Source organism: Marmota marmota, unplaced genomic scaffold, assembly GCF_001458135.2.
Source record: "Marmota marmota marmota unplaced genomic scaffold, marMar, whole genome shotgun sequence".
Lineage (NCBI taxonomy): Eukaryota > Metazoa > Chordata > Mammalia > Rodentia > Sciuridae > Marmota > Marmota marmota.
In genome coordinates this window covers 8,844,545-8,872,094 of record NW_025999853.1, presented here as the reverse complement: position 1 = coordinate 8,872,094, position 27,550 = coordinate 8,844,545, and the positions used below count along the sequence as shown (strand labels likewise).

The following is a 27,550-nucleotide window of genomic DNA, read 5'->3' as shown; positions in this document are numbered from 1 at the left end:
GGGCAATAACTTCTACATTTCATGCCGAATTTGATTCTGGTATGGAGTGTGTGACTGGGGCTGGGTTGGTGGGAGGAATGTAGCACGTTCTCTTTTTACCTACCTACTCCACTGGTTGTGGCAGGTGTGGAGATGACCTTCCAGTAATGAGTGGAGGCATCATTCCCCACTTTCACAGGAACTTGCTATCTGGTTCATTCTCTTAGTTAGCTCAGCACCCAAGCAAAGACTGATAAATGATCTGATCATGGCTACTGCTCAATAATACATCGGCTTTGGTCACTCTGAGCCAGCTCTACCAATGCCTTCAGAAAAGAAAGTAGAGCTCTGATTAAATTAACCTATCTCAAAACCAAGCACATTACTTAAGAGGGAAGGGGTCAAGCTACAGAGGAACACTAAAATAAAATTGCATCGGGTATAGAGCTTTCCCATGTAACCTTTTTTCTCATCCAGTAAAATGCCAGATGTAATTTTGGTTTTGTGTACTCCAGAATGAATAATTTCACCCATGAAATTCCCCTTCCTATGAAAAAGTGGTGACTGAGAATTGAAAAATTACTAATCTGCCTATTTCTGTAGCTTAAGAAAAAAAAAAGAGGCATGTCCATCAAGCACAGGAGAGATGTGAACTGTGTGATACGAACAATTTAAACCAAGAGACAAATCTTTGAGAAGAAAAACAGATATTTTTCCTCTTGCCTTAATTATCTGGTATGGCTGCTGAAATTGATAAAATTTGCCAGATAGTTCCTTAAATCTCCATTTGAATTTGTCAATGTGGCCATAACCATCTTGGAGTGATTTTTTCTGGGGGGGGGTACAACCAGCATTGGAATATGGACAGCTGTGATTTGATGAGAAGAGAATGGGATACTTGGAATGCAAAGCATTCAATGTGGCTTACCACCGCCCCACCGAGGAATAGAGTATATGTGGCAATGGTAAGCTGACATAAATAAATAAAGTGTCAGGGCAATACATAAGAAAATAAGCCTGCAAGGCTTTGTCTCTTGGGAGAATGTAAGCTTGAACATTTTTAAAGATGTCTTCTTATGGAGAAGGTCAAAATGGAGAAGGTCAAAATACTGAAGTTTTTTCAGATTGGAAATAAAACAGTTCTCTTAGGAAAGCAGAAATTTCTTTTCTGGAAATAAAGGGGGTAGGAAATGCTTTTTGAGAAAGTAAATCATTCACATCCCTCCCAATGTAAAGAAAATAGCCAATATCCATGGAGTGGAAAGTAGGGGTGATGGGCTGCTATGGGATGAATGATTCTGTGGACCCTCAAAGTGATGGTACATAGAGGACTGGTCTTTGGGAGGTACTCAGGGTAAGGTTAGGCTATGAGTGTGGGGTCCTTATAATGACTGATGCCATTTAAAAAAAGAGGAAGAGACTATCTCTTCCTTCTCCCCCATCTCCTTTTGAATACAACATGTGAGGACATAATTAGAAACCAGAAGATGGCCACCTGTGATCTGCCAGCACCTTGATCTTGGACTTCACAGCCTTCATCTGAGAAACAAATATTTAATGAATAAATTGCCCAGTCGATGGCATTTGGTTATAGCAACCCAGACTGACTAAGACATGGGCCATGTGGTTTCTTCTATGGAATCCTCTTTTCTGGAAGCTAAGTGACCATAGTATGCCTTTGGTTGAATGAGAAAGGATACTTGAAACAATGTTAGAAAATCTAGTGGTTGACCTGCAATCAACTAAATTCTCTCTCTTAAGAGTACAAATCCCATGAGGGTGCAGGCAGTCCAGTGGTTAGCCAGAGCTAGACACAAACTGGATTGAAAGAGGGGAAGACTATAACAGATAAATGGATAAAGAAAATGTGGCACAAATACTTAATGGAATATTACTCAGCCATAAAGAAGAATGAAATTATGGATTTGCCAGTAAATGAATGGAACCGGAGACTATCATGCTGAGTGAAATTAGCCACTTCCAAAAAACCCCAAAGGCTAAATGTTCTCTCTTATATGTTGATGCTAAGCCACAACGAGGAAGGGAGGGAGGGGAAGAATAGAATTTCACTGGATTTGACAAAGGGGAATGAAGGGGAGGGGAGATGGGAAAGACAGTAAAGTGAATTGAACCTAACTTTCCTATCCTTATATGTTAATACACAACCAGTGTAACTCCATAAGAATGGGAATAAGTCCTAATTAGAATAAGTCATACTCTGTGTATATATAATGTCAAAATACACTCTACTGTCATGTATAGCTAAAAAAGAACAAATTTTAAACAAGTGAAAAGAAAAAAAGAGAGGCAGAATGGCTAAGCAGAAACAAAGCTGCCACTCCACAGAGAAACAAATGGGTGGATGTCAGCAGCCCTTGGCTCCTTCCCAGTGAGGCTCAGTGGGACCCAATTTTCCTTTTGAAGAAGCAAGCATTGTGATGCTCTGCACTTCCCACACTTTTTTTTTTCAGTTCAGCTAATTCCAACAAACTTAAAAAAATATCTATTTTTTTTTAGTTGGACACAATATCTTAATTTATTTATTTATTTTTCTGTGGTGCTGAGGATCGAACCCAGGGCCTCGCATTTGCTAGGCGCTGAGCGCCTTTTATTAGCTTACAGTCAATTCATCCCTGAGTAAGATAATGGGCCATTATCTAAAGATAATGTCCTTTGGCATTTGAAAATTAGGAATAAGGAAGAAGAAAATAAAACATGCTTTCCATGTCTTCCATGTGGCACTGTTGTAGGTATATTACATATTTCAGTCTTTTGAGTAGATGTCTGTCTCAGTGACATTTCTATTTGAATCCTGTGGATGAAGCAAATGAGCCTCAAAGAGCTTAGTAAACTTGCCTACACTCCTGAACTGACAGGATTTAGGACAATTGGACTCAGAGTTCCTTAACGCTGTCGACAGAATTTAGAATGATACAAATATGATTACCAGGTAACGGAAGATTCTTGATTGTGCAATGTTAGAATGTGGGGGATAGACCGAGGTATTTTTAAAGAATTGAAGGGGAAAAATGAGTGTTTTTGTATTTATCCCTGTGTTCACCATTTTCAGTCCTCTTATTTCCCAGAGCTCCATGCTTCCAGGTGGCATCATTTTTATTATGGTTTAGATGGGAGGTGTCCCCCAGAAAGCTCATGTGGGAGACAATGCAAGAAAGTTTAGAGGTGAAATGATTGGGTTATAAGAGCCTCAATCCAATCAGTGCATTCATCTCCTGATAAGGATTAACTGGGTGGTAATTGTAGGCAGGTAGAGTATGGCTGGAGGAGGTGGGTTCCTGAGAGTGTGCTTTGGGGTATATATTTTGTTCCTGGTCTGCATTGTCTCTGTCTCTTCTCTTCTCTTCTCTTATACCCCTGTCCCCCACTTCTTGGTTCCACAGCCCCAGCTTCTTTCCTCTACCACACTCTTCCACCATGATGTTCTGCCTCACCTCAGGCTCCAAAGAATGGAGTCAGCCATCTATGGACTGAGACCTTTGAAACTGTGAGCCCCCAAATAAACTTTTCTTCCTTAAAATTGTTCCTGTCTGGGGCTGGGGTTGTGGCTCAGTGGTAGAGCGCTTGCCTAGAATGTGTGAGGCACTGGGTTCGATTCTCAGCACCACAGATAAATAAATAAAGTCTATTGACAACAACAACAACAGAAATTTTTTAATACTTGTTCCTGGCAGGTCTTGTACTTACAACAACAGTGAATAAACTCACTAAAACAATTTTCCTTTAGCCTGAATAATTTTCTTCAGCATTTCTGTAGTACAGGTATGCCACTGATTAATTCTGGTTTTGTTTTGCTTTGTAAAACTGAAACATTTTATTTTGCCCTTATTCTTAAAGAATATTGTTGGTAGGTACACAACTCAACAGTGTTTGTTTTTTTCCGTTTCACAATAACAATCATTGTGTTGGCAGTGACTTTTCTGACAATGCTTTAAAGATGTTCCAGTATTATCTGACCTTCATTATTTCTGATGAGACGTCAATAGTCATTCCTGGTGTTTGCTGAGTTTCTTGAATCTGTAAATTTGTGCCTTTCACCAAATTTGGAAAAATTTCAGCTGTTATGTCTTTAAAAATTTTATGACCTCTTCTATCCCTCCTTTCCTCTAGCATTTTAATTACATGTATGTGAAACATATTGATATTATATTGATATTTTCTCACTGGTCTCTGAAGCTCTGTTATTTATATTGGAATACTTATTTATATTGGAATACTTATATTATCTCTAACCTGACTCTCTTTTTTTCATCTCCAATCTGATGTTGAACCTAGCCAGTAACTTTTCATTATATTTTTCACTTATGAAACTTCCATTCAAATTTTGTAGTTTCTGTTTTCCTGCTGAAATTTGCTATCAATATGTAATATTTGCTTTAAATTTATTTTCCAATAGTTTCAAAATCTGGATCACTTCAGTTGCCATTGACTATCTCTTCTCTTTACTATGATCATATATTTCTAGTTCTCTAAATGCCAAATAATTTTGAAAATTTTGGAAATTGAGAATGATACATTGTCAAGACTCTGCATAGTGTTGATTTTTATTCGTTATGCCAAAGCTGAACTGAACTCAAACTTCAAACTTCTGTTTCCCTGCATTGGGCAGCAGGTAAAATTTAGATTGGTCAGATCTTTGAACTTCAGCTGAATTTGCCCCACATAAGTTTGGAGGTCAGTCAGAGATTTGGGCAGAGTTTATTGATACACAGAATTTAAGACTCTGTGTCTCTCTACTGTCTTCATCCAGGGAATCCCTTCTCTTGTTCCATTTTCTGTAATTGCTCAGAAATCTATCCTCCTTGTCTTCAAGCAAGTGACACTATGGCTGACCAGAAAAACAATAGTCTACCCAATGTCACTTCCTTTCCTCAATCACTGGTCCCTGGCCCCCCTCCAGAGTATACTTTTTTGGGGTGACTCTCCAGTGCTTTTAGATAATTGTTTCTTACAGTCTTTCCACAGCTTATAGTTATTATTTTCAAAAGGGTTAGTCAAGTAGTTAGTCAGCTAAAACCAAAATGTAAGTCTAACTAGAACTTTTGAGACTAACATTTGCAAATTACCCTGCACTCAAATATCTTTGGAAGTATTTTTTTTTTTAGCTCTTCAGGAACAAATGTTAATTAGGTTTAGTGTTCAAAGTCTTGTTTTAGATGAAGCCAACCTCAGTCATTTCATGATAATCTCACATGTCCCTAAGTCATGAAACAGGTAATCAGACAAATCAGTTTAAAGCAGAATTTCCTTAAAACCCAAATATTGAATTTTCAACTTAGTTGGTAGCACACAATGAATAAGTAGATTCTATATGATGTTAGAAGATGATAACTGCTGTAAAAAAAAAAAGGTAAAATCAGAACAGGGCAAAGGAATTGGGAGGCCAGGTAGGGGTGGAGGGCATTGCAATTTTATGAAGCTAGTCACTGTACAGTTCCTCAAAAAGATGATGTTCAAGCAGATTCTTGAAGGAGATCAGGGACTTTGTTCACAGATGTCTGGAGGATGATGTTTCAGGACATTATATAATTTATACAAAGGGCTGCATATTTAAACCTCTTTGAAACACCCAAAAAGAAATTCTCATATATCTAACTTACAGATGTAGAAAGTGAGGGTCAGAGAGGTGAAAAACTTGTCTCTAGTCATAAATCTGGTAGGTGATAGAAACAAATGTCAGGTCTAGGCATTCTTTCTTCAGACCCACTCTCTTAACCACACTGCAGTTCTGTTTACTGGAATCACCAACATTTTTGCATATAATAGATATTCTGTATGCTTCCAGATTTGGGAAACCCAGTCCTGTCCCTTAAGGTGTCAATCTATGTTGTGTAGACAGTTGTCTGAATAAATAAGTTATGATACGATGCAATAGAGGTTAAATAGAGATCCGTAGGGATGAGGGCATGTTGCACAATTCACATTGCGAATTAACTACACACAAGAGCACCTCAAAACCCACTTCTGCTACTTTTGGTGAACTCATTTGCAAAAAAAAAACCCTGAGGTGAGTCATCTGTCGTTCTCTCTGACTTTGCACAATGCAGAAAGCTTCCTTGGATCTGAATTCAGATTCCTGCAAAAAAGCAAAGGAGACTGAAAAGAGGGGAGGAAAGAACATAGGGAGAGAGGACAGGGGAAAAGGAGGTGAATAATCCCAGGGAGAATCCTTGATAGAATTCAAACTTCCTCGGTAGAGGTGCATCTTCCTTTAGAAACTTCAGTCAATAGCTCATGTCTCCAGGTGCTAAATTCTAAATACCAAGACTGAGGGTTGTTGAGATCTAAAATTGAAACTACACACCTGAAACAGCCCATTCCTGTCACTCTTTGAGAGTCATTCTCTTCGTAGTCCAAGCACGTATCTCTACAAAGAACTTATCCTGAATAAGAGGGGCCACTGCTACTTTCTGGTCCAGGCCCTCTTTGTGTGCTACGTGGACCACAGCTAAGTGATCTCCGGCTGTGGCCTATCCACACCCTCTGCCCCTGCTGGAGTCTGTTCTCAATCTTGTGGCAAAGTTGAGCCTGTTAAAAGGCAAATCAAATCATGTCACTCCTGTGCTCTTGTCCTTCCTCCTGGAGATTTCCTTCACTCAGAGGACAGCTAGATTAACCCAGTCCCCTTTTCTCCCATGTCCTACCCAGTGATCTCAGCTACTTTTCCTCTCCTCCTTGATTCGTTTCCTCAAACTTCTGTGCTGTTCCTAGAACAAGCGGGCAGGCTTCCACTCCAGGGATTCGGCACTTGCTTTTCCTTCTGCCTGAATGCTCTTCTTACAAGAATTTTCAGTCTCCCTCTTGCTTCCTTCAGATTTTTGTGCAAAATTTATCTTCACATTAAACCTCCCCAGGGCATCTTTTTGAGGGCTCAATTCAAAATGAAAGTGCAGAGGTCCCTTATTCACAAAATATTGAGAAAGACTGAAATCCAGCAGTAACAAATTTATCTATTTTAAATCTATCCAAACTTATTTATAACAGGAGCCTTTTTTCTTTTCTATAATCATTTGTAACATTTTCATGTAATACATTTTGTAAAATGCCTAGTGAAACATTGATGATCTATTGACACTAAAATTCCATAAATGTAGATCGACATCACTATTGTATAAAATTACATAATCATTTACATTTTAAATAACATATGTATGTTCTAAAATTATATATCTGTAATATAGTAAAATACAATTTTAATATTTATTGATATCATATCTCATGAAAATTTAGATTTTCAGCCATTTTCTTTTGCTTTATGAGGAGTTTTTCATACAAATATGGAAATGGAAATTTGCCCTTTGAGTGATTTATCTATCCAATTATGTTTGAAAACTCATATAACAGACTCTGACAGTATCTTTTTAAAGTTTCATACATTTTTGAACTTTCTTTTTCTGAAGCCTTTCATAAGACATTTGTTTTTTAGCAGGAAATGTGACTTTTACTCTTTGTTACTAAGCCCTCAAGATTGAATGGTGATGACGGATAACTCTATAGAGATATCAGTTTCCAAAGATATAACAGTAGAAGATACCTTCTGAGGCAGGTGGAAGAAGCAGGGTCTTCTGAGGAAGAGCATCCTTTCCTGGTGATAACCAAGGGTAAGGAGAATCCACATCTATTCCTCTGCAGAATATTTTTCTTTTTTCTATGGAAAGGTGCATCTATGTATGCATGTGCTCTGCCTCAAGGTTGCTTAGGTAAAGGACCAGGCTAGAGTTTTAAGTTACCAATCATATTCTTTAAGCTCCTGCAAGATACAGTAACAATAACCTGTACTAGAATAAAGATTTTTTTTTAAATGCCATACAAAATACAAGGCCAGTTATTTATTCCATTCAATAAGCATAAAATGAATCTGTCAAATATCTAGAAAAGTTTCTAAATGTATATTCTTCATTTCTGAATTTATATTATCTCAGACCAAAACAGTTTAGAGATGTACCAGCCCATGGGCTACAAAATGAGCATCACTACTATATATTTCTTGCTTTTACCACTGATTTAGTATGTAGCCTATACTACCATTTATTGTAATTTATCTTTGAATTTCCTTGAGAGCAAGAGATATTCTATATTCTTGAATATTAATTATATTCAAGATGACCTTGATGTTCCTAGTAGGAAAATGTACACTCTAGGTACCCAGTGAGTGTGTACTGATCTGCACACACCCAATAGAACAATTTACAGATAAAATAAATGAATAGGTAAATAGATGGCAGATAGAGAAATAGTAGATAGAGGATAAATAAATATAGCTTTATAAAAACTTAGCAGGACAAAGATGGGGAATGGTGTGGAGTCTAGGATATCAACATGGAGATGTTCTCAATGTAATTTTTTCCCTTTTTTTACACTTTCTTGGATTGATGTTTGGCAGTTATAAGAAGAAATGAAAATCCTCTTGAGAAAATTTTTAAAAAATATAGGACATAATGTTTATGATATACAAAAATTCACAAAGTAATAGTTTTGGGAAGTTTTTAAATAACTTTTATGTTTTAAACAAAAGACTGTACCTACACATTGACAGGTGTGTATGTGTGTGTGTGTGTGTGTGTGTGTGTGTGTGTCTGTCTGTCTGTCTGTCTGTCCTGCTTTAAAAGATCTCTTAGGACAACGATTTCAAAACTCAGAAAGTGTCTCAATCCTACATTACTTAAAAATAAACTGATCTATGTCATTTTAATAAGGAGGAAAATGAATTTCTTGTATCATCCAACTTTCCTAATAGAAAATGCAACCCTAATTTCAAAAGGGTGAGATGCCTAATTTATTTGTTTTTTAAATTTGGAAATTTTCCCAATTCACCTATAAAGCTCTAAAGTCACAAGTTTGGGATAAATCTAATGGGCTTTTTGCACAACCTGATAACACACTTCATTTTAGGAAGTAAAGAACCAAAGGATTTTTAATACAGTTCACTATAAGCAGCAAATGTTTCTTTTTCATGCAACGTGGTTGACTTCTTTCGTGCAAAGTCATGTTAGTAAAACAAAGTCATGTTAGTAAAAGCATGGATGAAGAAAAGAGTCTTTGCCACTGCTGTCTGTGGGACAGTTTCCTGAGAGCCAGGAATCCACTCTCCTGAAGTATTCAAGGGGCTGATGATTGCCAAGTTCCATAGCAGGACAAAGCGGGGCAGGTACATCATGGAATCCAGGATCCCAAGCATAAGGATGTGCTGTTTTGGATTCTTTCCTTAAGGTGTCTCATGCCCTTTACTAATCCCTCCACCTTCAGCCTCAGGATCATTTGATCCACCATCTCCACAGCACCTTTACATGGAATACTGATTCCATGTAAAATAGTTGTTGGAATCACAACAAAACAGATCAGTTGGAAAAAAATAAAGATTCAAATATGCTTACACAAAAATTAAGAGTAAGACTATAGAAAGGTAACAACAGACAGGGACAATATATTTGCATCTGAAGTGCTCAAGTTATAATTTATAAAGGCTTATTCCACTTTATAGAAGAAGTCTACACTCCAATGCATAAATGGACAAAGAATGGGTGTGAACAGGCATGATTAAGCAATTCATCAAAGAAAAAAAGTGAATAATTAAGCAGACAAACGAATTAAGTCTAATCCTCACTACTGACCAAAGAAATGGACAGGGGGAAAAAAATCAATTTAGAAATGTTAAATTATTTTTAAAAGTTAAAATCTTAGAAACTTAGATATTCATTAATGCTCATTAATATTCATATTCATGATATTCATTTGAAATATTAAAAATGAACATTCATTCACACACTTGAAGGGAAACTGAAAAATTCACACCCTTTTGATAGAATTCTAAATTGGTAATTCAAAAATTGGCAAAACAGGAAAAACTATGAAGCTATACATAATCTTGGGTCTGAAAACCCACGGAGGGGTGGATTCTAAGAATATAATGGAATAAAAAAAACTACGATGATTCTCATCATAACATCATAACTAAGGAAGAAACTTATTAACCAGCAAAGGAAGACTCAGTCACCATAAAATATGACTTAAAAAAGCTACATTGAAATCTAAAAGAATAGTGATATTGGAATATTCATAAACATAAAAAATGCAAAGCAATTTCAGGTCTTGAAAACCTAGGCATGTGCTGTTTTGCAAAGTTAAACATATACACGGTTGTTTTGAACTATAGGTTAAGATCCACACAGCCCTCCCCGCCTTTTGGCAAATTCCCTCACTTATTTTCCTATTATGTGCATTTTTTTTTTCAAAAAAAAAAAAAATCCCCCAAACTCTTTCCAGGGAGAGGGAAGGAAGGGAGGAGTGTGGAGGCCATCCTCTCCCCGCTCCTGTACAGTCAGGTTTGAGACACTCAATTTTCTTCAGCGCTGTCAGTTCCTTTTGGAGGGGTTGATGTGTAGCTCTAATCCTCTCCGCTGGCTGCCTCTTTATTCAGGAGGGTATGCAAATACTTCCAAACCAGAGCATTTTAGACCTATTCAAGACCCAAGACAACACGCTTTTCATTAGCATTTGAAGTGCGAGGGCTGAAAAAGGGGAATGGACAACTTTCTTCTTCTTCTTCTCCTTTTTTTTTTTTCTTTTCCTTTTGGCTGGAAGCTTTGGGGAGACTTGAAAATGTACGTTCTTCATCCCTTTGCGCACATCGGCATTGGCGCTAAACTTCAGAAGGACGCATTGACTGCCCTCAGGGGAAGGCATTCAGGGGGACCTTTACACATAGACAGAGGGCCATCGCCTGAAATAAATCACAGAATGGAGGTGGCAGAGATGAAGCGAGAGGGGTTCAACGGGCCGAGCCGCGAGTCCAGAGGCATGAATTTCAATCGAGATTTATTTTCTCCTCTCTCCGCTCTTGCGTGAACCTCGGTTTCTTAATCTGCAGCCACGGGGAGGGGCGCAGGGAGAAGCGGCCCGGGATTTAAAATTCAAGGCGAGTCTCCCATCGCGCAGCTCTGGTGGTGCTACATCTGCAGCCTGCAGAGGTTAGAGCCCGTCGCTCTGCAGCCTAGGTCACAAGTTCAATCCCCTTCTGGGTCAGTTAGCTTTTCTCTGTGCCACAGCCACAGACTAAAGGCCTGAGCGCCTTATTCAGGCCGAATGTCTAACAAAATGTGTGCCCTTGGTCACTGCACAAAACAGCCCAGCCAGAGCCTAGCAAATCCGTCCTCCTCGGTGGGGGAGCCGTCAGGAAGCGAGCTGTCACTGGGGGGCTGCAATGACAGGGTGCATCTCTGCAAAAATGGGGTGGGAAGGTTAGGAGGGAAGGAGTGTGTGTTTGGGCTGGATGGGGAGGGGACCAGGGAAAGAGATATGAGCACTGAAGCCAGCCAAACCTTGAAGGAGGACCCAGCCCCCAAACTGCCATGTGACTCTGGGGGAGGTGGGCAGCTTTGCTGAGCCTCAGCAGTGGCACAGTCGTGATGGTTGAGGGTGTCCAGGCGCATCAAGAGATTAGCGCTGTGCCTGATGTATACTGAACAGCCCAGTCACATTTTGCTAGGATGGTTATCACCAAACAGCTTCATAAACAGCACTCCATGGCCACTTAAGGATAATGGAGAAGATGGATGGTCATGGGAAGGCAGGACAGAGAGGTCTGATATCAGCAAAGATTACTGAGTGCCTGATATATACCAGGGTCATGATAGATACTGTCCCTCTTTTGGAGGGGATGTTATTAAAAAAAAGTTTCACATAGATCTTGTCCCCAAATGAACTCATATAACTAGTTATAAATCCTAGTACCTGAGTTACACGGACAAGTTAAATTCTCAGTGCCTTCGTTTCCTCATCTGCAACATGGAATTGTAATGACCTATCAGTAGGGTGTCTGGGTATTTAATAAGTAATATAAGTGAAGCATTTTGTGTTGATGGTAAGACTTTAAATGAGTGGATATTCATTATGAGAAAAGAGAGCAGGCTTTTTGCCATTCTTCAGCTTTAAAGAAGATCGCAGCCTGGGTATTTTTATAATGGGACTTCACTCTTTCTAGTTTGGCTTTTGTGCCTATGTTCCTTCCCTCTGCAACCTATAGTGATGGGTCCACTCTCTCTTACCTTTGCTATCTCCTTACCTTTGCATATCTATTCCCACCCCCACCTCCGCCTACTTCCTCCAAGAAGTCCTCCAAGGTTTGTCCAGAAGCATCCTCTGCCTCCTTGAACTACTGGTTTTTATATGTACAAATCTTCATATGCTCAAGGAAAAACACAGGGTCTTAAAGTGGAATTATTTTAAACAGGGAACAGACACAAAAGAGATTCCTAGTTGACTTTCCAAGGGAAGGTAATCCCTCTGTTCCCTTTCCATAGAAGATAGCAGAATGAGAGAGATACTAAGGCAACGAGTTGTCATCAAGCTCTGCTTGCAATGTCTTCTGCCCTCTCACTGTGACAGCCACACCTTCCCAAGGAAGCCCAGCTTTGTGTCCTTGATGACTCACCTTGCACTTGATTCTTACTAGAGCCAATCTTTTTTTCATGTGCATGTGGACTGTGAGGAAAGCTTGTAAGGACCCTTCAGCAGTTTTGACAATTGGTTTCATTTCAAGATTTGACTGGACTGAGGAGGATTAACTTGTGAATTGCTAGATTAAAACTGCATCTAGAAGCAGCAGGGAAGAGTGTTGCTGTTCATTCATGGCACCTGTCCTGGGCGCTGCAGTGGGAGGTGTCGGCACTTTTGCTAGGTGGTTGCAACCCCTGTCTGTGTGTGTTCCTAACACTCCACAAGATCTGCATTCCTCTTCTCTCTACCTAATTTTCTCACATTTTCACCTACCTTCTCCTCCTGAGTGACCATTTCAAGGGAAAAATGTTCTTTCTCAAAACAATGTAACCACAATCTCTGCATTTTTATTTATCAGTTAAAATAAATTATCATTAATTTAAAGCAATTACAATGTCCTTTCCATAAAGTTCATTTCTCTCCATCTCCCTTACTCCAATCCCTCCTCATCTACCCCTAATCTGAAAAAAATTATAAACCTTACTCCATTTCCTTCCAGTGTACAGGTTTGTAATAGGTGTTCTGAGAAATAGTTCAAGAAGGTGAAATGCTGAAAGTCAAAGCAACCTTAAATCATTTGCTGATTTAATTTTTTTTCTTAGTAATGTTCAATTCTTGGGGAAATGAGGTGGGAAGAGAGCTGTGATGGCAAGGGAAGAATAAACTAACAGAACTCTATTCATTCACTGTTGTTGCTAACAAACCGCCCCAAAACTAAGTGGCTTAACAAACAGCCACCATTTATCCAGCCTCTGGGTTGGTGGGTAGACAATGTGGTTCTCCTGATTTGGGCCAGGCCTGCTGATCTTGGCTGGGTTTATTCCTACCTCCCAATCAGTCCTGAGTTTGCTGGAGGCGGCTTCATCTCAAGTGGCCTCAGCCAGACTAGCTCCTCTTTGTTCTCATGGTCTGCAGCTCTTCCAAAGACCAGCCCAGCCCGCTCACATGGCAGCAGGGTAGGAATCCTAGAAAGAGTGGACTGGCAAGGCCCCTGGAGGCTCAGGCTGAGAGCTGGCATCATTTCACTTCTGCCACATTGTAGCAGTCAAAGTAAATCACAAAGCCAGCCCAGACTCAAGGGGTGGAGAAATAGGGTTCATCTCTGGGTGGAGACAGTTGCAAAGCTCCATGGCAAAGGTGCCTGGTCCAGGGAAGGGAGTAATGCGGGCCATCGGGACTTTTTTTGTTTTGTACTGGGAATTGAACTCAGGGGCCCTTGACCACTGAGCCACACCCCCAGCCCTATTTTGTATTTTATTTAGAGACAGTGTCTCTCTGAGTTGCTTAGTGCCTCACTTTTGCTAAAGCTGGCTTTCAACTTATGATCCCCCTGCCTCAGCCTCCTGAGCCACTGGGATGACAGGTGTGTGCCATCAGGACCATTTTTATAATCAATCTCTCAGTCGTTTATTGAGGTGACTCATCAGGCTGGTTAGGAGGCCAAAGGAGGTAAGATGGAGCCTGGCAGATGAAGATGAGGCCGTGACCATGGGAAGGGAGCAAGCAGCTGGATGGTGTAAGGAACAGGCTGAGGTTGGGGGTGTCAAACCAACCTCTGCTAATGGCAGCCAGGATGTGGTTGAAGGAATGGACCTCTCTAGGGCATATTTTCCTTGTCCATAAGATAGTCATAGTAATATCTAGAATGAAGGTTGCTGTAAGATTATAGATAACTGCATCAAGGATTTGGACCACAGGAGGGATTCAACACCCCCCACTGCACACATACACATATTGTATTGCATGTGTGGAGCACCAGAACAAGAACCCAAGACCTGGGCACGACTATAGCTAGCTCTGGTTTTTATAATCTTGTGGATTTAGGTAAATCACCTCAATCTCTGAGCTGCATCTATAGAGTGAGGATAATAAAAACCACCTGCAGGGGCTCTTCACTACTGAGCCACTTCTCCAATACTTTTTTTTTTTAAATGATTATTATTATGAGACAGGATCTGGCTAAGTTGCCCAGGGTCTCATTAGGTTGCTGAGATTGGCCTTGAACTTGTGTCCTCCTGCCTCAGCCTCCAGAATTGTTGGAATTACAAGAATGTGCCACCATGCCTGGCCCCAGATAACTTTCTGAGGGGTTGAAAAAGGGAGCCAAAGAGCTCTGATTGCCCCAGAGAAGATCCCATCCTTGCCTTTGACCTTTATCCCTGATGGGCAGGAGTGAAGTGGAGGTCCTGAATGCTTCTAGCTAAATCCACAATACTCCCAGCCTTACAGTTCATACAGGCTTAGGAAAGTCAGGATGGATTTCATTATTCCTTTATCCTTGTTTGTGTGGTCATTGCAAGAAGCCCAGAAATCCCAGAATATGTCCCCTCCTTCAGCTTCTCCAACCATGCTATCATACACATATTCTCTTCCTTAACCTCCTGCATCTCTCCAGTTTGAGTAGCCATACAGCCAGTGCTCAGCAACCACAGGTGACTGGTGGCCACCAGACTGCATAGGGCAGCTTAGTCCTTGGGGCTCTCAGTCACTGTCCGGTTGGTCTCATCCAGACCCATTGCTTTAGATGCAATGTTTGTGTTGATAAATATAAAACAGACTTGAAGCTCAGATCTCTTTGCTGTCCTCCTGGGTATACAGGGGCTGCCCCTTTGATGTTATTCATTTGAACTTATGAAAACCTCAAAGTCAACATGTCTAAAACAAAATTCATATATTTTTCCTTCAAGTATGCTGCTCCCATTATTTTTGCCACTTCTTTTCATGGATCATCCTCTTAATGGATCAGTCCAAACATCTTGGAGGGGTCCTTGATTATGCTTTTTTCCTCAAACTCTTCTTCTCTTTGATCCATCAGCAAATCTTTTTTTTTTTTTTAACCAGGAATTGAACCCAAGGGCACATATCCACTGAGCCACACCCCAGTCATTTTTATCTTTTATTAGAAACGGGGTCTCACTAAGTTGTTAGGGCCTTGCTAAGTTGCTGAGGTTGGCCTTGAACTCGGGATCCTCCTGCCTCAGCCTCCTGAGCTGCTGGGATCACAGGCCTGTGCCACTGTGCCTGGTATAAATCCTCTTAACTCATTTTGCAAAGCATTTCTCAATTGGCACTCTTCTCATCTCCAGCACAACCTTCTTAGTCCAAACTATCACCTCAATTGGATTAGGGCAACAGCCTCCGAACTATTTTCCCTTCTTCTATTCTTGTTCTCTGTCTGTTCTTGGCAGTCATCACTGTGATCCTGTTTAAACGTCAGGTCTTACTACTCCTCTGCTCCAAAACCTTCCAATGTTTTTTCTTCTTTTTCAAAATAAAAGTCAAAGTCCTCTTAAGGACCTCTGATACCTAGGCTCTCACCTCATGCTACTCTTTTCCCATGCTCCCTCTGCTTATTCACACTCACCTCAGTGCCTTTACACTTACTCTTTTCTCTGACCAGAATGCTTTCCCCCGGATAGTCAGCTTTAATGATTCTCTGATATCCTTTAGGTCTTTGTTCAGATGCTGTCTTCTTTCCTCAATGCTCCTCCAACAATCTCGATTAAACTAACTCATACTTGCTGCCCCAGAGCTCTACTCTCTTCCTGTTTTCTTTTTCTGCATATACTTCTTCCTTTGGCTGCTTCATGTATGTATTTATTTGGTTCGTTGGTTTTTATATAACTGTCCCTTAACATATGAGGCACATGAAGGGGAGAGATTCTCAAGTTTTTTGGTCCTTAAGGTATCCCTGGGCTTCTCACAGTGATGGGCACAGATACCAGTTAAAACTTGGTTGAGTGCCTATGTGAAGGAGTGAGGAGGACAGGCTTAGCACTGTGTCTGGCACACAGCAGATGGTCAACAACTGTTGGGCTTTTTGTGAGGACGAAATGGCATAAGGAATGAGACAATGGTATATTGCTATAGAATGCAACATAATTCTGAGTCACCGTCACTGTTATCACTGTATTTACCACTGAGTCTCACACTTAGCCTATGTGGATTTTGAGCAGAGATTTAGACAGGATTGCTATCTATCTAAATAGACAGAAGCAGGCACTGGGGCAACCATAGCCTGTCTCCAGCAGGGAACTATCCAGATGCTGCTTATCTGTTGTAGACTGGAAATCCATGTGTTCTTATAGCTTATAGCTTTATATAAGAGAGAACGCCTACACAGAATGGAATGGAAAGCCCCGCCACCTCGGGCCATTTACTGCCAGGGCCAGAAGCCCTAGAATCCTTTGGGACTTTCACTGCAGAGACCCAGACAACTAAACCATAGTCATTAAGGAAAGGCAATTGGCCTGGACGTAGCTCAGTGGTAGGGGACTTGCCTAGCCCTGGGTCCAGTCCCCAGTACTGAAGAAAAAAAAAAGAAAAACAAGAAAGAAAGAAAAGAAAAAGTGGTCCAGTGGTACTAAGTCTTTAGGCAGGGAAATATCTTTTAGGAAAATTTTCATACCAAATGGTGAGAAATTTAAGTAGTTTTGAAATCTTACAATTCCTTAAGCTTCAATCCCCTAGAAAATCAATTTTTGAGAATCTGTTCATTGTCCAAAAATGCTATTCAACCATGAAATTATTTATACACTGTTAATAGCCTTCGGGACCCAAGGAAATAAAGGCTTAAAAATTGCTGTTTGTTACTGCTGCCTTTACCCAGTATACCCAGCTCTGTTTCCTATACTGACAGTGAAAAATTTTTGGTACATTATTGAATATCCTCTTTTACAGTGCATTTAATGGGTTTCCTTCAGAGTTGAAAAGGAATTTTTTGTTTGTTTTTTGTTTTGGAAATGAGGTATCCAGATGCTGCTTAGTAGAGGGGTCCTATAATGACCAGTTATGGGATAAGGAAAGCAAATCTCTGGAAAATAATAACTATAAAAAACCCAGCCAGTTTATGCTGAAAGAGAGCAGAAAACCATCAGATATTAACAGGTTTGGATGTGGCTTGAGTGTGTCCCTCAGGTTCCTGTGCTGGCAGCTCAGTCCCAGTCTGGTGATGTGAGGTGGTGGACTCAAGCTGGGCCTCATAGGAAATCCCTGGAGAGACTGAGGTAGTTCCCTACCATCCTGGTGAGTTTTAGTAAGAGGGTTGTTATAAAAGAACCATGCCATCTCCAGCTTCCTTTCCCACTCTGTGATCCCTTCCTCCTTCACACATGGGGCCATCTGCCCTGATGCCATGCAGTCACAGTTGGTGGAGGGCTTCACCAGACCTGGCGCTATGCAACTTGGACTTTCAGCCTCCACAGCTGTGAGCTAAATAGGCCTCTTTCCTTTACAAATTACCTAGCCTTTGGCATTTTGTTATAGCTACTGAAAATGGTTTATCACAGGGCATAAATTAAGCCTCAATCACGTGTCTAGTTCCAGTTGAACCATGCTTCACCCAGCATATCTGAGCAGGAAGTGATTTGATGATGCATTTTTCAAAGATTTGAGTGTCTCTCCAATTGGTTAGACTAGAGCCAGGATAGAAGAAGACTCTATGCCATTCCATTCTATGGGGTATAGGGATCCACATTCCCCTTTTTTCCTCTTCAGCCCAGGTCAGAGTGAGGTCCCAGAGAGAGTATCTTTTTTTTTTTATTGGTTGTTCAAAACATTACAAAGCTCTTGACATATCATATTTCATACGTTAGATTCAAGTTGGTTATGAACTCCCAATTTTACCCCAAATACAGATTGCAGAATCACATCGGTTACACATCCACATTTTTACATAATGCCCTATTAGTAACTGTTGTATTCTGCTACCTTTCCTATCCTCTACTATCCCCCCTCCCCTCCCCTCCCATCTTCTCTTTCTACCCCATCTACTATAATCCAGAGAGAGTATCTTAGGAGAGGCAATGAAGACCATCACAGAAATTTGTCCCCAGAGCTCCAGAAACACAGCACTTGTTTTATTTTTCTCAACTCCCTTTGTTCCTTTTTAAGGTCAAACTATAGCCACATAAAATATAAACATTCTTCTTTTAGGAATATATATATATATATATGTATATATCTATATGTAATCTCTATCTATCTATATCTTATGTATATAATCTTAGTGAAAAAATATATATATAACCTAGCCTTAGGCATTTTGTTATAGCTACTGAAAATGGGTTAACACAGGGCATAAATTAAGCCTCAATCACGTATCTATTTCTGCCGCAGTCTGGCTGGGCACACAATCACGAGCCACCACACAGCTTGTAGATTCAAACAGCAACTCTTTATTCCCGAACTCACACCAGCCGTCTACAAACACGTTCTGGGGAAATCCACGTTCTCTGCCCAAATCCACCTCCACTGGGCTTCTATCTCCCAAAAAATACTGTCTGAATCCCGTGAGAACTCAAGGGGAACTCAGGCAGCAGGATACGCCCTATTCCCAGCAGGAATAATCTTAAACCTGGAACGCCCTAAACCCGATTATCCTAAACCGGGAACACCCTAATCCGCCCTGGTCCTTGAGCAAGGTCACCTACATGCAATGTCACTGCAAAATGTCCTATTTCCACGAGTCCTTCCACTAAGCAACATGGGGTACGCTGGCAAGGAAACTGTCATACCTACTTGGCTAATGGCTCCCAGCATATTTCCAGTTGAACCACGCTTCACCCAGCATATCTGAGCAGGAAGTGATTTGATAATGCATTTGAAAATATATATATATATGTGTGTGTGTGTGTGTGTGTGTGTGTGTGTGTGTATATATATATATATATATATATATCTCCAAACACCAAAGGAGATCAATCAAAAACAATAATAAAAAGCCTCTTGAGTGTAGTGTGGATGGGTCAGCTTCCTGATTACAGGTGTCAGACCAGGACAGGGAATCAGGGAAAAGGGTTTCAGAGAATGTAAGTCCTTGAAGCCATTCTTTTCTGCCCTTCTGAGATGATGCCCTGTCATTCTCCTTGCTCTTAGGTCTCTTTAGCCTTCACCAGCCTCCTTCTCAGCCCAATTCTCTCCTCTTTCTTTCTTTTTCTCTTCTGAGCTTTCCATAAGTACAGTGTTGCTTACTTTCCTAATTCACCCACTTCCCATTCCTGCCTAAGCCACTCAAGGATGCCTTCTACCACTTTTCCCACCCCCCCAGAGTGAAATTACTCTTGCTAAGGTCACCATTGACTTTTTAATAGACATCTGAATTATATTTCCTCTTCTATTTAAAGTGCTCCGTGTCCTTGACTTTGCACTGTCTGCATAGTGGGGAGATGTTTCTGTTTCTTCTTCCCAGTGAGATTGGAAGCTCAGGGTTCTTTCCTCTATCTATGGGAAAGAGGCTGTAGAGGGTCTGGAGATGCTCTTCAAACACACACTTCCCTGGAAGACCATGGTTCAGTGTCAGAGTTCCAGTCAGCAAACCCACGTGACTATGACTCTCATGTGTGTATATACAGGCCCACAGTGCTTAACAAGGGGAGACATTCTGAGAAATGCATTATTAGGTTATTTCAATGTGTGAATGTCATGGAGCATACTAAATGAGCCTACATGGTAACGCTACTACACACCTAATCTACTATATATATTGTAGCGTAGTGTAGTGTAGACAATTGTTCCTAGATCCATAATGAAAAAAACAACATGAGATCAAATCAAGCACAAAAGAAAGTGAGGTGATAAAGAAACTTGACAAACACAGGATATATGAGGCTTCTGCCAACCCAACGTGTCACACAGTTTTACAGGAATATTGCTTATAATAGAAGAATGCTATAGTTTGGATATGAGGTGGACCCCCAAGGCCCATATATGAGACAATGCAGAAATTCATAAAATGATTAGTTTATGAGGCTGTTTTGTTTGGCGTGTGTGGTTCTAAAAATAAAGTTAGTTTCTTTTGACAAGTGGCTCCTGATTGTGCCCAGCCAGACTGCGGCAGGTATAATCTAATTGGTACCTCAACCCGTGGATATGGGTGAACAGGGCAGTAAGTAGGCAGGTAGGATGTGGCTGGAGGAAGTAGGTCTCTGGCGTGTGCCTTTGGGGTTTATATGTTGTCCTGGTGAGCAGAGCTCGCTCTCTGCTTCCTGGTGGCCATGTCCTGAGCTGCTTTCCTCTGCAATGATCTTCTGCCTCCTCTCAGGTCCAGAGCTATGGAGTTGGCCGACCATGGACTGACCCTCTGAAACTGTGGACCAAAATAAACTTTTCCTCCTCTGAATTGTTCTTGTCAGGTCTTTTGGTCACAGTGATGAAAAGCTGACTAAAACAGAGGAGAACATGCTACAATAACGATAAAGAAGTACAGTGCAGTAAATTCATGAACAAACCATAGAATTGCTGGTCATCATTATCAAGTCTTACACACCTCCCTTTGGTATCACTGGCCGTGCACGAGACTTTTCACACCACATTACCACAATCACAGAGGTGCTAGGCTATGAAGTTACAGCAGCTATTATGTCCCTAGGAAAGAGGAATTATTACAGTCTCCTTAGAGTCTTAAGGGGCCATTGTTTTACATGTGGTTTGCCATTTATAAGATGTTATGTGGCCCATAACTTGTGTGTGTGTGTGTGTGTGTGTTTCAGACTACTTGTCCAAAATTGGAAACTCCAACCTACTTTCTACACTGAATCCTTCAATGTCCATTTTATTTAACATACATGGGGAACATTTATTCTCAATAAAGCACTAATTGAAGCACTCAAAAAAATAGTTCAATCTTCACATTAACCCTACAAATGAACTAAATCCTTTTTACAGTTGAAGAAATAGGAACAAAGGGTTAGAGCTTTGCATATGCTATTACTTAGTTGTATTATTCAATTGTTTGGACTTTTTTTCTGGATGCAAAGGAATTATTTATATATTCTGGATGTGAGTCCTTCATCAAATATTTTTATTGTAAAATTCTCTGTGAGTTTTCACTCTCCTAATGGTGCTTTATTATGGATATAGTTCTTAATGTATATTGAGTCTAAGTTTTCCTCTATGGTTAGTGTTTTTTAATACCGTTGAAAACATGTTTGTATATCCCAGGCTCATAAAAGTATTCCCTATGATGTCTTCTAGGACATAACTATTTTACCTTTTACACTTAGATCTATGGACTGTTTAAAATTGATTTCATGTGTAGTATGAGATGAGCATCAAGATTTTTTTCTCATCTTTTTCTAAAAGCTTTGTTTTTCTGCATTTTCCATCTAAGTTCATGTTCTATTTGAATTTACATTTTGTGTGATACTTAGGTTAACATATATTGTGCCTATTGATTTCCACTTAATCCCTTTTGTTGAAAAGACTATCTTATCTCTGTTGACATGTTTTACCACTTTGACAATCAGTGGACATATTCCTGTGGGTATGTTTTTTGTTTTTCTATTTTATTTCATTGATTTATGAATCTGTCCCTCGGCCAGTAGGCATGATTTTGAGAACTGTAACTGTACAATACCTTCCAACCCAGTAGACTGATTCCTCTCAGTCTATTCATTTTTCATAAGAGCTTTAGCTAGTTTAGTTCCTATACTTCTCTATATAAACTTTAGAATAACCTTGCCTAGATCTAAAGAGAAAATCTTGCTAGTATCTTGATAGTGCATTAAATTAATAAATCAATTTGCAATGAACTGACATCTTTATGATATTGAGTCCATTTATAAACATGGCTTATCTTTGCTTATTTTGATCTTTTATGACTTCTTTCTGGAGCATCTTGTAATTTTCATCATATAAGTTTATCACATGCTTAACTAGGTTTATATTGAAGTATTAAAATTTTTATGTGATTGTAAATGATATTTTATTTTTTATTTTGATTTTCATATGTTCATTACTAATGTATTTAAATAGTATTCATATTTTGAACTACCTGATTCTTTGGATATTCTCTAGCATTTTCTATCTAGACAACCATGTCACCTGAAAATAGAGATTGTTACATTATTTGCTTTCTGATATATGTCTGTTATTTTCTTTTTATGTCTTATTGCACTGGTTAGAATTTGAAGCACCATATTGAGTAAAAGAAGTTAGAAGAAGACATCAAAGCTCAACAGTAAGTGTAAGGATTTTTATAGATGCTCTTTATCTTTATCAAGTTGAGCAAGTTCCCTCTCTAGTTTTTAAAATAAACTATTTGTCAAAAAGCATTTTCTGTATTGATTGATATGCTGATGTGAATTTTTCTTTAATCCCCTAATAATTTGAAGTTACATTGTTAATTTTTAAATATTGAACCATCCTTGCATCACTGGAATAAGCTTCGTTTTCTCAGGGAGTTTATAATTATTTTTGTATGCTGATAATTTCTATTTGTTAGTATTTTATTGTTTTTATAGCTATATTCATGAGTGATATTGATTTGTAGTTTTCTTTTTTGTGCTGCTTTCATCTAGTTTTGCTATTAGGATAATATTTCATAAAACAAATCGGAAAGATATTCTCTTCTATTTTCTGGAAGAGATCATGCAGAATTGGTGTTAATTTTTGTTTAAATACTTGAAATAATTCTTCAGTAAAACCATTTATGCATAATGATTCCTTTTGGGAAAGTTTCAACATTATGAAATAAATTGCTTATTTGTAAATTATTCAAATTATTTTATATTGAGTAGCTTGTGAGTATTTGTAACTTTTAGGTAACAGGTTCATGTCACATAAATTATGAAATTTATGTTGTGGAGTTCTTCACAGCTATTCTTGTTATCTCTCTGATGTCTGCAAGGTCTATAGTCACATCCTCAGTTTTATTTCTAATATTGACAGTTTGTGTCTTCTCTCTCTTTCTGTCAAATTTTGCTTAGGTTTGTCAACTTTGTTGAATTTTCCAGTGAACCATATATTTAGTTAATCAGCTTCCTATATTTTTTTTTCTGTTTTTGATTCCACTGATTTCCACAGTTATCTTCATTATTTTCTCTGTTCTGCATGCCAATGAATCATTTTGTTCTTTGTGTAGGTTCTTTAGGAGAATCTCAGGTTATTAATTTGAGACATTTCTGCTTTTCCAATCAGTAAACTTAGTGCTATAAGTTTCTCTTTCAGTACTATTACAGGTGTGCCCCACATGTTTTGACATAATTTTAATTTCATTAATTTAAAAGTAGTATTTAATTCTCTTTGAGACTTCTTATTTGACTCGGGCAGTATTTATAAATTTGTTGTTTGGTTTTCAAGTGTTAGGAGATTTTAATAGTATTGTTCTGTTATTAAGTTCTAGTATAATTTCATCATGGTCAGAGAACACACTCTATGATTTCAGTTCTTCGAAGTTAGTTGAGATTTGTTTTATGGCCCAGGACATTGTCTATCTTAGTATAGCTTTGGGGGACACACACAAAAAAATTTTATATTTGGCTTTTTTAGGTGGAGTTTTCAAAAAATATTGATTAGACCTAACTGGTAATGGTTTTCAGCCTCCTTGCTGAATTTTTGTCACTTCACCAGCTGTTGACAGGGTTTTGTTGAAGTCTCATGTTCTACTTGCCTGTTTGTCCATTTCTCCTTTCTGTCCTGTCTGCTTCTCGAATTTTGCATCTCTGTTGTTTGGTGCCTGCACATTTAGAATTGACGTATTTTATCATTTGAAAAATATTGTGCCACTTCTGGCCTCTGCGGTTTCTTCACTTAGTTTTCTTCCTGTAATTTCCAGCTGTCTCTCGGTGCATTTGCAATTTTTTTTTTTTTGTCTTTAGTTTTCAGAAATTTGAGCATGATTTGCCTTGGAGTAGATTTCTTTAGAGTTATCCTATTTAGATTGTGTTCAGCTCCTTGAATCTGTAGGTGTATGTTTATTGTTGCTGTTGTTTTTGCCAAATTTTAGAGGTTCTCTCCCATAAAAAGGCATGCAAATGAATACCTTCTTTTTCCTTTCCTTTCAGAACTCTGAAGATATATCTATATTGGATATTTTTTTATAGCCCCATTGCTTTCTGAAGGTCTATTTATTTATTATTTACTTATTTTAAATCAATTTTCCTTCTGTGTTGAAGTGGGTAATTTTTACAGTTATATATTCCAGTTCACTGATACTTTCATTTTCTGTTCCTTTACACACTACTGCCCTCATTCTTTTTTTAAAGATAGCCATTGAGTTTTTCTTTTTTAAATTTCACTTGCATTTTTCAGTCCTAAAATTTCCATTTGTTTCCTCTTTACAACTTCTGTTCCTTTACTGAGACTATTTTTCTTCTGAAAGTTTCTATTTTTCTTGCTGAGATTTATAACATTTTTGTTTAGAGTCTGCTCACAGACATTTGTTGAAACACTTCACAGATAGCTGGTTTTAGATCGGTTTTGGTTACTCTAACATCTTTAGTATCTTGACATTGTTATTTATTGAGTACTTTTTCATTCAGTTTTAGACCTTCATGGGTTCTTGGAATTAAAAGGAATTTTTGATTGAAAACTGAATGTTTTGAGCTTTATGTTATGAGACTTTGTCTTATTCAAACCTTTGGTTTCAGCTACCTTCTCTGAAACTTCTTCGACTAGGGAAGAAAAGAACAGAACTTCTTTACTTCCTGGTGAAGTAGTTATGCTGTTTTTCATGTGTGTGGTACTCGGGATTGAACCCAGAGCCTTGTGCTTGCTATGCAAGAATTCTACCCCTGAGCTACATTCTCAGAGCTTTTAATTTAATTTTATTTTGAGATGGGGTCTCTCTAAATTATCTAGGCTGGTCTTGAACTTGTGATCCTCTTGCGCCTAACCTCCCAAATACCTGGGATTACAGATTACCATGCCCAGCAATGCCTGGTAGAGTACAAATCCAAGTTTCACGTTAATTTTCTGTCAACACTTAAGGTCAATGCTTCTGGCTCTTTCTAAGTGGGCATGAGGGTTTCAATAACCCCCAATTCAGCCTCTATTGATGACTTCTTGGCTGGTAGAGGTAGTAGTGTCTCATTACTTCTCCCACATTACATTCACTGACACTGTGAACAGAGAAATCCTCTTCTGGTTAGTGGTTGTTATGGTTTATTTATGAGGTGTCCCTCAAAAGATCATGTGTGAGACAATGAAAGCAAGTTCAGAAGTGAAGTGGTTGGTTATGACAGCCTTAACCTAATCTGTGGATTAATCCACTGATGGGAATTAACTGGGTGTAACTGTAGGGTGTGACTGTAAGAAGTAGGTCACTGGGGGCATGTCTCTGGAGTTTGTGTTTTGTTCCTGGTAACCAGAGCTCATTCTCTCTGCTTCTTGTTGCCATGTCCTGAGCTGCTTTCCTCTACCATGTGCTTCCACCATAATTAGTTCTACCTCACCTTGGGCCAGAGCAATGGAGTTGGCCATATACGGACTAGACCTCTGAAACCATGATTGGCAAATGAACTTTTCCTCCTCTAAAATTGTTCTTGTCAGATCTTTTGGTCACAGCAGTGAAAAAGCTGACTAAAACAGTGGTGCAGGTCCTGATTTCTCACTGGCCTCCTTTGACTTTAGTCAGAGAGGTGATACCATCCCTTAGTACTGCCATATGGGGTAGAAGTCAAGGTTCCCTTCAGATCTCCACTTACATCAAAGGAGAGGCAATGCTGCTACCTAGAAGGAATAGAATGCCTGCCTACCTACTCATTTTTGTATCACTGTTGAAACAAATACCTGAAATAATCAACTTATATGGAAGAAAGGTTTTGTTTTGATTCATGGATTTAGAGAGTTTAGTCCAGGGGACCTTGGCCCTATTGCCTTTGGTCCTTTGGTGGCACAGTCCATAATGGCAAGGGCATGTGGCAAAGATCTCCTCATCTCATGGCAGTTGGGAAGCAGAGAGAGAGACAGGAGAAGCTGGGTCCCCACAGCCCCTTCAAGGGCACATGCTCAGTGGCCTAACTTCCCTCCACTAGGTCCATTCCAAAATGTTCCACACCTCCCAACAGCACCGTCGCCTGGGGACCAAGCCTTCAACACATGGGCTTTTGGAGAACATTCAAGGTGCAAACTATGGCACACAGTCCCCCAAACTGGGGGAAGGAGTGGCTGAAGTACTTCATTAACAGCCTAGTAATGGTAGAAGTCTATTCCCACCAAATGACCTTTGTTACCTAGGTAATATTGGAGCCACCATTTTATGCTTTCTATTTGGATGGTGTAGAGGAGTTAACTGTTAAAGGTTTTCTGTCTTCTTAGGTTGCTCCTTTCCTGGTCCCTTGACTTGAGAGAGTAGGCTTTTACTGACTGTGCCTGTTGGTGCCTCCAGGTTGTTGACTTCTTCATCACAAAGTCTGAAAACAAAAAAATCCAAGAAACTCATCAGCATGCTATTTCTTAGATCTCAAAGTCCTTAGTCAGTCTCCCTTCTTTCCATCTCTTAGTCTTCTTATATTTATTGTGCATATCATTCCTAAATATTTCAGCAGTACTCTGTGAGATAAAAATTATTAAAATATATCTATTTAGCCTTCCCCGAAGTAGAAATCTTTACCTTCATGTACATTTTTGAACTTACTTTCACTATTATACATGTAACAATCCATTGTCCTCTAGATTCTTTTGTTTCCATTGAAAAGTCATCAGTGAGGGGGAAGGAAGATGGCGGCGAGGGGAGTGCATTGCCCCCCGTGTGCTGCTTCACTGTGTGGGAGTATGACAAGTCAGGACGGCTAAAGGATATCTTGTTAGGAATTTCCAGCAATAGTGGGGTGCTCCGGAACCTGGAGGAAGGATTTCCATCGCACGAGGATCGGCTACGGGGACTCAAACGCGAGAGGTTTGTCACACGGAGGGGTAACACTGCTTATTCAGCAAACCGCCCCGCGGCTAGAGTCTGCAGCGCGCGCTAGGAAACGAGGAGGTAGTGACGCAGGGATACAGCGCTGCAGTTTCTGCCAGCCGTGCAAGCACCGTACTCAGGGCTGAATTCTGGGTTCGAGACGGGGGAAGGAAGCGGTCCATCTCGGTTCTCCACACCGGTCAGACCACAGAGGAGGCCAGCAGCCACCATGTTGGAAAGCTGACGTCACCATCCCTGTTTTCGACTGACCGCAGCTCATTCAGCCATAGAACAGGTAATTTCAGGCTGCAATTCGCCTGCGGCTTGCAGACAGATTGCTAGGGTTCAGTGCCTGGGTGCTTCTTAGAACCTGATCTTATCGGAGCGAACACCGAGCACGGGGCGGCCGAGTTCCGGCTCCCGGAACCGTCCCAGAAC

General features: G+C 39.7%; 3 long non-coding RNA genes across 3 annotated transcripts in view; 2 read left to right on the top strand and 1 right to left on the bottom strand.

The window, feature by feature from the left end:
* Positions 1–27,550, top strand: part of LOC107139957 — a 167,053-nt gene that overhangs the window by 18,324 nt on the left and 121,179 nt on the right. The gene's annotated exons all lie outside the window — the stretch shown is intronic.
* LOC125616757 overlaps positions 1–27,550 on the top strand; it is a 53,895-nt gene that overhangs the window by 9,001 nt on the left and 17,344 nt on the right. The window contains exon 2 of the long non-coding RNA XR_007347504.1: positions 22,395–22,450. This is a non-coding gene — a long non-coding RNA (uncharacterized LOC125616757). The remainder of the gene's footprint in view (positions 1–22,394; positions 22,451–27,550) is intronic.
* On the bottom strand, positions 49–15,369 carry LOC125616767. The gene is made up of 3 exons (XR_007347508.1): positions 6,555–15,369; positions 4,640–4,644; positions 49–60 (listed from the first exon to the last, which is right to left on the bottom strand). It is a non-coding gene; the product is annotated as an uncharacterized LOC125616767 (long non-coding RNA).